Source organism: Diorhabda sublineata, chromosome 5 (assembly GCF_026230105.1).
Source record: "Diorhabda sublineata isolate icDioSubl1.1 chromosome 5, icDioSubl1.1, whole genome shotgun sequence".
Lineage (NCBI taxonomy): Eukaryota > Metazoa > Arthropoda > Insecta > Coleoptera > Chrysomelidae > Diorhabda > Diorhabda sublineata.
Genome location: NC_079478.1, coordinates 24,664,918 through 24,679,439, shown reverse-complemented (window position 1 = coordinate 24,679,439; position 14,522 = coordinate 24,664,918). Strand labels below are relative to the sequence as shown.

Sequence of the window (14,522 nt, the reverse complement as noted above, 5' to 3'; positions counted from 1 at the left end):
TCAATATTATTATTTATAATAATTAGTAGTTTTTAGTTAAAGTTTTGTATATTATTTTGTTTGTTGGAAAAAAGTAATTTTTGAAAAATGGGTCGTTTTATATACGGTAGTAGAAAAAATAATGTTCCTAACTAATGCGTAAAGTGTCTTTCCGCACTTGACCGCTTGCCCGAACTTCGCTCCGCGTCGTTCGGGACAACTGCAGTCGCGTGCGGGAAAGTATCACTTTCCGCACTTATTAGGAAAATAACTATTTCAATGGTAGAAAAAATCATAAACAGCTATCAAGAATAACGAAGTTGACCAATAGAGGGGAGAAGTATAATGTATCATTGATACAGGAAAATGGTGTGAGACAGGAAATTCAAGTGTCTCTTAGCAGAAGTCTAAGAATAATGAACATATCTAAATGCAGTGGATGCAAGTACAAAAAGTATTGGAAAAGGTTGCAAAACAAAAGCAAAACAAAAGCTAGGCAGGAATCTACAACTAATTACACTAGAAACTGACCCGACAGAAACCAAAGAAGTATTCAGAAATCCGAAAGAACACTAAAGAGATACTTTCAGGTAGAGAAAGAGAATACACATGCGCAATAGAATACAAAATATTGAAGAATACTTTAGAAACCAAGAATTAAGAAGTTTTTACCAAAAGATCGTAGAATCGGGAGACGCCTAAGTGAATTATCAAGTACCTTATTTTGAGGATTGAGGAAAAAGGTTTTTGATAGATACACATGAAAAAGTTGGAAAATAGGCTCAATACTTTGGAGGAGTATCGAATGAACAAGAGGACGGAACGGAACAAGAAGGGGAAATAGAAAATTAGAATATCGGGGAGTAACCGACTGATACAGAAATAATCGGAAATTTTGAATGAAGAGCAAATTCGTGAGAGATAGATTAATGATATATTTTGTCCTACCTTTAAGAAGTGAACATGAAAATAGATGTGAAAGTTATAGAGGTATGTCATTTCTGGATTTCAATTGTTCAAAATTTTTCCTGAAGTTCTCAGAAACAGAAAGAAAAATGTCAGTGATAAAGTACCAAAGTTTCAAGACAGGAAGAGGATTAACGGATCAGATATATACTCTTAGCACGATCATAAATTGAAGCTATGAGTGCAATCTAGACCCATAATATGTTCTAGATTTTTAGTAGGCTTATGACAAGATATGAATTAAATCTATGTTGCCGTCAATTTACTAGGACTTTCAGAAAAAATTAGGGTGGAAAAAAGGGATGGAAACTAGGATATCCAATGTCGATAATCTTATAATGGGAAATAATAATTGGGATAGGAAGATAGAAGCAACAGGGCCCATTAATCACTATAAACAACAAATAATGGCACATGCAGATGATTTAGCTTCAAAACGTGATCAAAGAGAGTAATGAAAAGATCATTGTGTGAACTAGAAGCTGTAAGATATTATTGATTAAAAATAAACTAAGAGAAAACTAAGTATGTGATATTAAGAAAGAATGTGATTGGTAGAAAGGAACACATAGAGATTAACGACGGAGGACAGAAAATATACGAATGAACAAGTTTGGAATACTTCCAGCACTTCCAAAGAAAAATGAAAATTGGATGGAATTGCGTAGAAGAGTAGCCAAAGGGAGCGAGGCCGTAGATTCATCAAGAAAGTTGATGAGATCGAAGGAATTATGAGGAGCAACCAAAATTAGAATACACCATACAATAATACGACCAACAGTTACATATGGAATCAAAATATATGTTCTAACAAAGCTGAAGGAACAAAACTAGTTATAAGGAGAAGGCAGATGTTGAGGAAAATTTTTGAGGAAATACAAACAAATGAGAGACGTTGGAGAAAAGAAACTGACGGTTTTCTATAAATATCAATCAATAACAAGATATATAGAAGTTCGAACAGTAAGATGGTTGAAGCATATTAAAAGAATACCGGAAAATACATCCACTAAAAAGGGGGGTGGGAAGGAGGAACAAGAAGGAGCGGGAGATCAAGGCAAAAAATGTTAGATACAATTTTAAAGGATATTAGAGAGTAAGAACCGGATTGGAGTGCAAAAGTATAAGTATATATAAGTAATTCCACAATTATATTTATATCAATAACACATGTAGTGAATGTGACTGAGTGATTATTTGAATACAGTCTTAATACTATAAGTTCATTGACAGAGCTGGTCAGCGAATCGGTCACATAGTACACAAATTTAACCAAAAAAGCTCAATTACCATACTTCAATCAACGATCATGAACGCTTTTTGAGCAGAGGGGATGTCGGAGACCAGAAATCTCAAGGAAACCTGCCACAGATAGATCACTGACAATCTGGTCAGTTGAAGATTGGAATTATGCAGGAACCTCTTACAGATTATAGAAGAAATTATTATGGGATAAGTTGATAATTAGGTTGACAATTCGGTCACTTAGCAATTAGCCCCTGTGGTGGCTCTTCAGTTAATCCAACACAGAGCAATTGGTCAGTTGTTTAGTGAATCGAAGACCTGAAATTAGTAAAATTATTGATACCTGTTTTGTCCAACTGTTAACTTATGTTTAGTATGTATGACTACGGTTATTTTCCTCAGTGAATTCCATGTTAATAGAAAAGGGTCAATTCCACTTAGTTGGGCAATGTCAATTGGTTTATTTATCGAATGGTCGGGCCAAGGCCATTCCGAACTACTTCCAGATTCATGAGTTTCAGTTTTAGAGCGGCGCGTGTGATGATTCGATTAAATGAACTGACTGATATATTGTCTATTACAATCTTGACACGGGAAGTGGGGGAAGTTGAAGGAGTCTTTTATTTCACTTTAGATAATATAGATCTAAATATTCAAATTGTTTTTCCGTGATTCCGAAATTTGTTATGTTGATTTAGTGGACAGTTTGGCAAGTCTAGGAGTGATCATAATTATTAAAGGTATCCAAGATTTCATTCAAGCTATCACTGGGTAATAAAAAGATAATAATATCAACATATTTATTAATAAGAGAAATTTGGAAGCATATCATCCATGACATAGGTTTAAAAAATAGGTAATGTGGAAGCACCCATGATGATCTAAAAGTAATCTTTCTCAATGTTGGAATAAGATCTGATCTAGACCTAATTTTTGTCTATGACTCTTTAACAAGCATGTAAATAGACATTACTTAAAAGTGGAAGAACATCAGAACTAGACAAAGTAACGTTTGGTAGAATTTTTTTAATTATTAAATTGGTTTTATATTCCAAATAAGAAATTAACAAAATAGTTATTATCAAAATTGTAGACATCATTTGAAATTTTTGTTAGAAATTGGGCTATATTTTATAGTATGATAAAATGGAAACTAATATAGGTCTAAATAATTAGTTAGTTGTTTGACTCTAGGGAAAAAATCTGGAAACAATACAATCATAGCTAATAAGTTCATTTCTCATAGTCTCATCAATCTCCTTATCAATAAAAAGTGATTCAATTGATTGGGAATTATTTCCAAAGACTTTTTTGTCTTTATAAGGAGGCTGTTAAAAACAAATCAAGTGATTAGGTTTCCTATTTTCTCTTATCCATTGTCAGAGTCAACTTTCTTTCTTTATGTGCTAGAATTGTTTTATATAGTGATCCTATGAGATTGGTGGTGACTTTCAGAACTTTTTCTCGTACTTTCTCCCGTTCCTTATATTTGTCCATATAGGTACCATTCTAGTTTTGTGGTTTCAACTCTTTCTACTATGGGCTTATCGTTTAGTTTCTCTCATATTTCATATTTTGTCTATTTTTGTCACTCCCTGCAATTTACTCAGGTACTTACTCGGTTAGTATACAAATTTCGTAGCCAAGTCAGTTTTTTTCCTATATTCGTTCATACACTCTATCACAATACTCAGTACCTTGGTGAATATTGGGGTACCTCTTGTCTCCTCACTTGGAAATGGGAACAGTAATGCCTATTGTTCAATGAATTAGTACTTCTTATTTTCGTGCTGTATTACATATTGCTGAGCTGCTCTTTTGTACCACAGTAACACCATCATATCCAGCTGTCTGTCTTTTCCCTCCAATTTTACCCTATCCTATTGTATTTCTCCCTGATCAAGCTTCTTTTACTTTTCAACGATCTATTTTGGAAGAACCTCTTCCATCTCTCTATTATATTATATTTATTTTTATATATGTTTCCATTTCCATTTTTGATTTAACTAATTTTTGGAAATCTAGTGTGAATCAGCGCCTCAAGAAAAAAAGAGTTATTATATTGACTACATATTTATTTTTTTAAGTGATCCCAAGTTTCTAAAACATTGATTTTACTTGTCAACAACGTCTAAAAATCAGTATTTTATTGTTCAATAGTGGTGTATTTTAGATGGGATATATACATCAACGACATGTTTCAATATTTTCATATCACAATCACGAAGAAACTGAGTTTTTCCTTTAGTTCATGACCTCACTGTATATTTCAATTGATGAAGAGTATTCAAAAGGCTATCTATCAAAGAAAAATATTGAACCAAAACAATGATCAATGCGTGATCAACACATGAACATCCCGGGCGCAACGCTGTGCGGTATCGTTATTGGTCCAAATGAGTGACACCATAATATATAACAAATAAAAAGCCGGTATCATATTATCATACTGAAGTGAGATTGTTTATATTTGTCTGTTGCGTAATTTTCTCAAATACGTCCAACACCGAGATAGATGATCAAGTTGTTGACAATACCTATACTCCGCCTAAGAACAGATCTAAAAAGCTTCATTTTAACGCTAGCAAAAATCAATTGATTATGCATATTTACAGAAATAAAATGCATGAAATTGAGGACGAGACGCTATTTCCAAAACGGAAAATATTTCAGGAGTATCTTCTTCTCACCTAAGGATATTCTCGGATAGTGTCTTCTGCAAAAATTACGTGAAACAATACAGAAAAATTCATCATAAGACAATAAAAGCTGCCAAAGATATTTATTATAATAGGAGACTCGTCAATTCTCGTGATGATTCCAAAGAAACATGGTCCATTGTGAATGATCTAAGAAATAAGCCTTCTCCATCGAGCATAATCTCTACTTCACTCGATAACCTCAATAATTACTTTGTGAATGTAACCAAACATTTATCAAATTCTATAACTCCTTCTCATGATCCGCTTTCATATCTCCCTGATGCTAATGCTAACTCATAGCAGTAGTTTTAGCAGAGCTTAGCAGTATTAATTAATTACATCAAAAATATAGACTCATCTGGAACTGATGGACTTACATTCAAAATGTTTTCGATTCTGCCCGATTGCACATTAAATCACCTTACCACTTTAATTAATTTTTCATTTCAAAATAGCACTTTCCCAATTGCCTTAAGTCGGCTATAATTGTATTTCTGCATAGAAGAGGAGATAAAAATTAATCATCGAATTATCGCTCAATTGCACTCCTTCCCACGTTGTCTATGATCATTGAAATATTGGTCAGAAAGAAGCTTTTATCATTCCTGTTTAAATATAAAATACTTACTACTCATCACTTTAGGTTTTTAAGTAACAAATGCTATATCCTCCCTCCTCAATATTGTGTACTCTATCCTAAACAGCCATCGCTCCAATGCAACAACATTTTTCTAAGGCTTTCGATTGTGTTAATCATAATACAGGAAACTTTTAGCTACGCCCAATAAACCTTTACCATCGAAATAGACGTTGGAAAAGTATTGGTCCTCATTGTGGTCAACTTCCAAACTCCACAAGAGATGCGATTAAATATTGTTCCGATGCAGTTTGATGATTTCACACAGAACCCAGAAGATATTCTAACGTTTTTAGCACTGGGTTCCACTCATTTGCTTCTAGAGAGCTTTCAGAGGAATGACCCCACTCAGTACAGACCTATCACGTGCCTACCCACCGTATATAAGATACAGCTTGTATCCCTAACAGAATTTATAGGTACGTCCAGGGAAATAACATCTTAGTAGAGGAACAGAAAGGTTGCAGAAGAGATCACCAAGGGTGCAAAGAGCAATTCATCATGGACTCTGTGATACTTCGGCCAGCACAGAGAGATTATCGGAATATACACACTACTTTCGTGAATTATAAGAAATCGTTTGATAGTGCACCATAGTGCACTTCATTCCTGGCTTATGGGGGCCTTGCAGTCCACCCAATTATTGTAAGCTTCCTTTCATCATCGATGAACGGATGGCGAATGAACCTACATCTTCAAATCTATCCATACCAGGACGACTCCCTGAGTCCGTTGTGGTTCTGCCTTGCAATGAATCTCCCATCTACCATACTCAATGATACAAAGTACGGAGTCAACATTGAAGCGAACAGTGACACCAACTGTACCATCTCCCATCTTCTTTATATGGACGATATCAATCTATACGCAGCAAATAAGCGTCAAATCAATCACCTTCTCGATATAACACATTGATTCTCCATCGATATACATATGGTGTTTGGACTGTCTAAGTGCAAGAGAAACCTACAAATACCTAGGATTTCAGCAGGCTAAACGGCTGGACCACAACCAGGCAAAAACTAGAATCCAGGATCAATACACCAAAAGAGTGAAGTCACTCATGAAATCCGAATGAAATGTAGACAACTTAGTTCAGACAATCAATATCTATTCCAGACCTGTTTCAACGTACTTTTTTGGAATCCTGAAGTGAACGAAAACAGAGCTAGAGGGTATTTAGAGGTTGACACGAACAATGATGACGAAGAACAACAACCACCACCCGAAGTCATCCACTATTAGAACAACATTACCCCGAAAAGAGGGTGGAAGAGGATTGATTGACCTTCTTAATCTGCACTCTCGACAGGTAGTGAACCTACGTGAATTCTTTCATACTAAATCGGAAATCTGATTTCTGCATCTGATTATATCCAAGGCGGATAAGGATTATTGTATTGGATAGCGAGAAGCTGGAACAGGATCAAGTTATTAACATGAATAACTACAAAAAAATATTATTGATATTCTGTTACATGCTCGGCTTTGGTGTTTTCAGCCCTGATCACGTGCGTGAATATGTTTTGGTTCACTATTTTTCTTCCATAAATAGACTTTAGTTTAGTATTCTTCAAGCTTTCAATGATCCACATATTCAAAAGAAATGATACACTTCATAGTATATATGTATAAATATATTATAATTTGGATAGAACGATTCATGACAATAGATTTTTTCTTACAAAACAATGTAAGGTCAAGTGCCCCAATGGCAACATAAATTCATATTATCTGTAGGAAAATATGGAACGAATAGTCTGAACAAATTGGGATTAAATAATTCAGAACTCATCCGTTGCTGGATGATAAGGCTTTAAATGCAACATAATTTCACCAAAAATTGAAAAAACAAGTATTGATAAACTTTAACACATAATATATCCGACCAATATACTAACTCATTAGTTGCTATCTCTTGTGACATTATAAATATTGTGAAACCGATTCTTAAATCATTGGTGCTCGCGTTATTGGTTGGTAATTTATTATTTTTAATATTTTTCAATATTTTGCAGAAATAGTTCTAATAAAGGGAATTGATTGGTGAGTAATTTATTGGGATATATATTTTCTAAGATTAGTGAAAAAATGATTGGTTATTATATTGTAATATTGCTGTAGAACTAACTATTGACATTTTATATCGTATCAATAAATAAAAAGTTTAAATGTTATCATTTAACAAATTCACTATTTAAGGATTTTATTGCTGTTAGTCATTATTCATTAATAGACAATCTATTTTTTTAATCAATTAGTATACATGTCCTTGTGATAAAAATGAACGCCAAGGCGCCATTTCACGAGTCGATCAGAATTAATATATTTGGTTAACTATTCAATTGAATTTGTAAACTTCCTTTCAATTTGATAGATTTAGTCGATTCGAAATACACTTGTTATAGTATTTACAGCTTTGAAGACGGTTTTGAAATATAGATATTTAGTAGAAAAGCCACGAATTTTCAGATAAATTGAGATGATTTTTCGTAAGTATAGTATTCTGGTTGGTTAGAAATAAGTGCATCTTTTATGAGGCAATAATATGAATTTATTTTCAACTTAAAGCTTGTCGGTGATGCTTCTCGTACATTTGTAGCGTTTCTTTGAATAACAACTTAAATCGTTCAAATCCGATCGACCATAAAAACGTATCATCATATTGGTATCTATTAAATAAAGTGTGCGATTATTAGAATTATTGAATCTACTCTCTTTATCACATTGTAGTTTTCAGTTATAATTTAAACTAGTATTACTCGCCACCTGTATTTTTTCCAAAACTACAGGTAGCAATTAACGACGTCGATTGATGTACTCTTGAAGTGCGAGAATAGAAATTGTTTTTAGATAAACAGCATTGCTGGAAAAGCTGTATATAAACGAAGGTATGGGATAATCCCAGAAAGATTCTGAAAAATCAGCATAAATTGTAGTAAACGATATAAAATGATTTATACATTTTTTAAATAACATTTCATTCCAGAAATATTGTTTGGAAACAAACAACTCGATTATCTTGAACCGAATACCAAAAGACTTTTGAATATAGAGATATTATTATTTGAAAGAAACTCTATTTTCCTGGACCCAAGAAGTTTGTTCTTCAAATTTAATAGTTCTTTTTGAGAAAAGTCAATAAATAATCGTTTTGCAAATTGTATGTGCACATGGATTTAATGAAAGTAATTGTTTCTGTATACATTGTAGGCTCAGATCGTTAAGTTAATTTCTACCATTGATAAATTCTCCGATTTTTGTCATAATTGAAATGTGATACATAAATTGTTGAAGGAGTGTTTCTATTAAAGAATTTCGTGAATATACTTTTTCTTCGGGATGAGATTAACTCATATATTTATTCCGTTTTTCTTTTTTTTTTTCACTAATGACTATTATTTTGGTAACCAAGATCACAGGAATATGTCTAACATCCCCTTAATACCACTAAACATTATAACCACTGCCTCTTCTACCTCCAAATATCAACCTAACTCGAAAAATCCAAATATCCACTCTCCACCTTTATCATATGGTGCAGCTACCTCAGTAGAATCTCCGCCGTTTTTGTGTGCCCTCACGAGATCAGGATATCACTATACCTTTTATGTAATATTTGACTACATTAAAGCAATAAGTAGCATCGTCTCTCGTGAAAATGTCATTTTCGCATCCAGTATATCACACGGACGCATATGAATTTATTTATCATCGACGACTCAAGTCGACGAACTTCTAAAAACCAACCAAAGCATCCTAGTTAATTTCAATATAATCCCTATACGTCGGCTTATATCTCCAACCAAAAGAATACTTATTTCCAATGTTTGTCCATCCATTCCCCTTTCCGTCATCGAGAAAGCACTGCAAGACTTAGGGTTATCACTCACTTCTCCTATATCATACGTCATATGTGGCTCACCTGACGATGAATACGATCACATTCTAAACTTCCGCCTTGTTATTTACATATCACCAACCAACAATGATTTTTCCCTTCAAACTTCGACTGTTATTAATCATGAGATACAACACCGAGATTATTCACTTCTAGCGACAACTCGACTCCTTTCTCTATAAACAGGCTGGGCACACTGCTGATTTATGCTACAGCACTTAATCCCACAAAATCCTTCTCTCAAATCAAAAATTCGAATAATATCTGAATCCCTCTTCTTGTGATGACCCTATCACCACTAATACTTCAGTTGTTCCCGTAGTATCCTTGGAGGACACCCCATCTCGTTTTCCTCTATAATTGTTTTATTAAAAACTAGCGAAAAATATCAACGTTCGAATGACAGCAGCCTCTACTCGAGAGCAGCCACTTTATAAGCCCTGAATCACGCTCCGTCATACATAAACAATTCGAAGAATCTCTTGATTCTTTTACCCTCAAAGGCACCCAATGAATTGCGTTTCTTGAAAATACGTATGGCATCAATGACCCTTTTCCTGAAGCCAACAAATTTATTTCCGACACAAGCTTTTTCTTGAGGGTTTGTCCTTAATTTATCGTAATACCAAAGAAAGATCTTTAAAAAACCGTATCACTCTAATCAATATAATTCAATTTGAACTTCACCTTGAGCAAAAAGCTCCTTCCGAAATTTCTCTGATCGATGACGGGAATACCACTGACTCCTCGACATTATCTCAGTAATTACTCTTTCCCTTCTTTCTAAACTAGTGCATTCTCTCTGAAACAGTGGAACTGCGATGAATTTTATCCTCGACTAGAAAGAATTCAGAAAATTAGTTCCTTCCATAAACCTGACTTTCTTTGTCTCCAAAAAATCAACCTCAAAATTGATCATACATGCAATTTGAGGAACTGAAGGATATCATTACATCCGTACCAACTGCATAAGTGCACCTCTCACTAACAACAAACCTTGAAGTAGAAGCTGTAACTAATTGGTGTTGCAATAAACTTAGCATTTGTAGTATATAAATTCCATCGGATCACTCCCTTCATGGAAAATAGTGAACAGACTTAATTCTTCAGCTTCCCCAACCATACATCCTTGTTGGAGACATCACATAGTGTGGAGCGCCACTCAAACTCGAATTAGAGGCAATACATTAGAAACAGTCATAAATTCAACTGGTATCTCTCTGATGAAAACTCACCTTCACATATTCTCAGGTTCCTTCACTGCATTCGACCTCAGCTTGTGTGACTCTAAAACTGCACTTTCTCTTTCTTGGCAAGTTTCCGATGACCTACATGATAGCAACCACTTTCCATTGTTACATCCAATCTCTATAATAGAGAAACTGTTGTCAAAAGCTCCTGTCAAATAAAAAATTAAAACTGGCCTGAGTTTACTCCTCTCTAGGGTCTACTTATCCTTTATTATTTCTACGAATATAAAAGATACGCTAGATATGTTTACTAAAAGCATACGTACAGCTGCCGAGACTCACATTGGTAAAACAGTTTTTTCTTCGGCATGTAAAACTGTTCCATGGTGGAATCTGGATTGTGAAAATGCTATACGTGAATCAAAACATGCTCTCAATAGGTTTAGATGTCACAAAACATAAGAAGACCTTATTATACACAAAAGGATTGAGGCTAAAGCTAAATTTATTATCAAGCACAGTGATAAATCCGCTTGGCAAAGTTACACTTCATTCCTTAACCATAATACAGATCCCAGTCAAGTTTGGAAAAAAATTGCACAAATCCAAGGTGAAAGAACTAATATGAAAATTCCTTCTTTGTTATCTAACGATCTCCTTATCGCGAATAGTCGAAAAATCTCTAACTTACTCGTTCAACACTTCAGCAACCATAATCCAGCATCCGATTCTCATAACTCACGTATTCAACCCTCCTCCACACTTCAGCTGAGTCCTCTCGATATTGCGTCTGTCAATGCCCATTCCAATTTAAATGAACTGAAATTCTCGCAATCGTTTTGCAAAGATTCTGTTGCCGGTCCTGATATTTATATATTTCTCAGAAAACTATCCGATCCGTCCATCTCCAACCTTCTTTATAACATCATTAGCAATACTCACCAATTCCCCGATGCATGGCGCAACTCTGTAATCATCCCATTTAAAAAGGCAGATAAATTCACATTATACCCTAAGTAGCTTCGTCCAATCTCACTCACTTGCATTACTTGTAAACTCTGAAAAAATTATCAATAGACTCCCACGGTACCTTGGAAAATACAAAGCGCAATCGGGTTTTTGTTTAAGCGATCTACACATGACAACCTTGTTCTCTTGCAAACAAATATATCTTTTGTAATAAATAGCCATCAGGACGTCTCTATATTCAAAAGTACAATACTGAATAAACTTACTCCATACAATCTACATGGTAACATACTAACATACATTCATCCATAATTTCCATACCGATAGAATTTTCAGGGTTTCCGCAAATAAGTTATACGACAACATCCCCTCTCCCGTAGAAAATGTCCAATACGCTGATGACCTAATCGTTTACTTCCATGTTAAAAATTTCCCCTCTACATTCCAACTGCTTCAAAACGAAATAAATCTACTACAAGAGAGATCCTTACCTAGCTGTATCATTTTCCCGAAACCAATATATCTGATAAAATTCTCTCGGAGAACATCTATTTAATCACCTCAAATTATTTTTGATAATTCCCTCTTACCTATTGCGAATCAGTACAATTACCATATTCAAGATGTAAAAGGCATTTGCTTAAAGAGGCTGAAGATAATTGAAACCATCAGCCACCTTCAATGGGGCTCCAACGAAATTATATTGCTACTAGAGTTTACAGAGTTCTAATATGTTCAAAGCTTGACTATGGTTGTTTTATCTATATGTCCGCATCCAAGCCTGAAACTAACCTTTTGAACTCTGTACACAAAACTGCTCTTTCGCCCAAGCCCGTCTGAAATTGCCAATGCTGAAACTAATGAGCCACCACTATCCTTGAGACGACAATCTCTTCTCCTGTCATAGGCTGCTAAAGTATCTTCCAATCCTTCTAATCCTGTTCATTTGCTAATTACCACACCGTCCCTACCTACTTAGTCACGAACAATTGTAAATTCTATCCCTCAATTGCTCGCACCTCTACTTCAAATTACCAACCTTTCTTAAACCTGCCAACTTCCTTTGCCTTCTTCTGCCGCTTAGACCAAAAATATTCCCATAGTAGACACCTCACTAACCGTTTGCAATAATTATGAATCCCCTAGCGTCCTTGTAGAGAAAGCATTCCTAAAAATTCTGCAAAAAATATCCTTCGACCTAACACCTGAATCCGGTGTCGGTTGCGCAGTCACTACAAACCACGAACTTATAAGTTTCCGGTTACTTTCGACTTGTATTGTTTACACTGGGAAATTATACAGTATTCTTCAAACTCTCAAATTCATCTCTCCTCCCCATAAACATATTGACATATGTACTGACTTTCTTTCATCCATACAGTCAATTAAAACCATATTCACCGACCATGCAATAGTCCAAAATATTCACGACACTTACCAAACTCTCATTGCTCTTGATATAACAGTCTCTCTCATCTGACTTCCAACGCAAACTGGAATCGCTTCAAACGAATCTTCAGATCGCCATGCCAAAGAAGCCGTAAAGAATCCTCCTGAAATCCCAGATCAGCTTGCCAATGATTTGAAGAATAACTTCATTCAAGAATCTTGGCACGATGTATAGAGCAAGGGTACTACAGCACTGTACAACATTAACCCAGCAACTTTTCACCTGTCCCTAAACTTTTAAAGTAGGAGAAGCTGTGTCAATAAACAGACTCCAACCACACAAAACTTACTCACGGCTATTTGATGTCCTCAAAAAGTCTGGCAAAGTTGTACCGCATACCAACAGTTTGATATAAAAACCAACCTCAATGATATGTTTCTCATTGAGGTTGGTTTTTGCCCTACTGAAATAAAGAAAATTTTAGATTTCTCAAAAGCCAACAAGCTGTATGACAAAATATGATCAATTTATGTATTGTAGTGACGTCATTGAATTAATTCAAAAGCGTTCTAAGAAAGATTCGGAAGCATCTTTGATGAAGTCTTTTTTTTCACTTGTAGACATGGACATTGCTTCCTACTGTATTGGCGTGTAAAGATAGAATTTGCATTCACAAAAATTTACAGCTTATATGGGACGATAATGAATTTCTGATGATATTTCAAACGTTTTCCCATAATTCCATAGCAATATCGTAGTTTATTTCCAAATAAATATAAAACTACTTGAAACTATAAATACAAGGTTGGTACATTGAACAAGGATCTCATAATGAATAGTTATATAATATTTCAATTCCCGCAACGCCTGACGTATAATTCTATTTGTTACGCTTGTTTGCTGATTATTGGTATATATTCTGCTGATACATTTGGATAACAATAATTATAATTAAATTTATGGTACTATCACGTTCGCAGTTCACTAAATTATATTCTTAAGGCTCCCACAATATTTCTGCTCAATAAGTAACGTTTCTCATGCCGTACTCTGTAATAATTGTAATATTTATTATTTAGCTTAGAATAAAACTTAACTGACAGTGCAAAACTTTTATATTATTTGTAGACAGGAAGGTTTTGTGGAATTGCATTATATAGTTTCCATTTTTTCTCATCATTTAACTTGATTCACTATAGAAATGTGTTACTATAGTCAATTGATTTAGTGCCATCTTCCGGCAATGAAGAAGACATAAATCGCGTTTCTGGGAGGAAATTGCTGAACACGTTTACCTGAAAACGAATATTGGATAAAACTATCATCATCATTGAGAAATTTCAATATACCCTATCGCTGAAAGTGGGTAAAAATCGAATCAAAAGATTCCGTTACATATTATCTCTGAACACTTATTACTGATGATGTTACAAGTTCATGGAATTATTATAATATCAGTGACCGAAATTTTCTATCCATCTGATCGTTGAGAGTAGCTGAGAGTATCGAATCAAAAGATAATATTAGATACTAAACTGGTAAT

The 14,522-nt window shown here is 34.5% G+C and overlaps 1 protein-coding gene across 2 annotated transcripts in view; it reads left to right on the top strand.

Moving 5' to 3' along the window:
- Window positions 1–7,419: 7,419 nt before the first annotated feature.
- Window positions 7,420–14,522, top strand: part of LOC130444750 (sodium-coupled monocarboxylate transporter 1-like) — a 45,920-nt gene continuing 38,817 nt past the window's right edge. Inside the window, exon 1 of one of the 2 annotated variants that reach the window (XM_056780029.1) lies at window positions 7,420–7,575. The gene's annotated coding sequence lies outside the window, so the exon portion shown is untranslated. The remainder of the gene's footprint in view (window positions 7,576–14,522) is intronic. The other variant, XM_056780031.1, reaches the window with a different exon arrangement.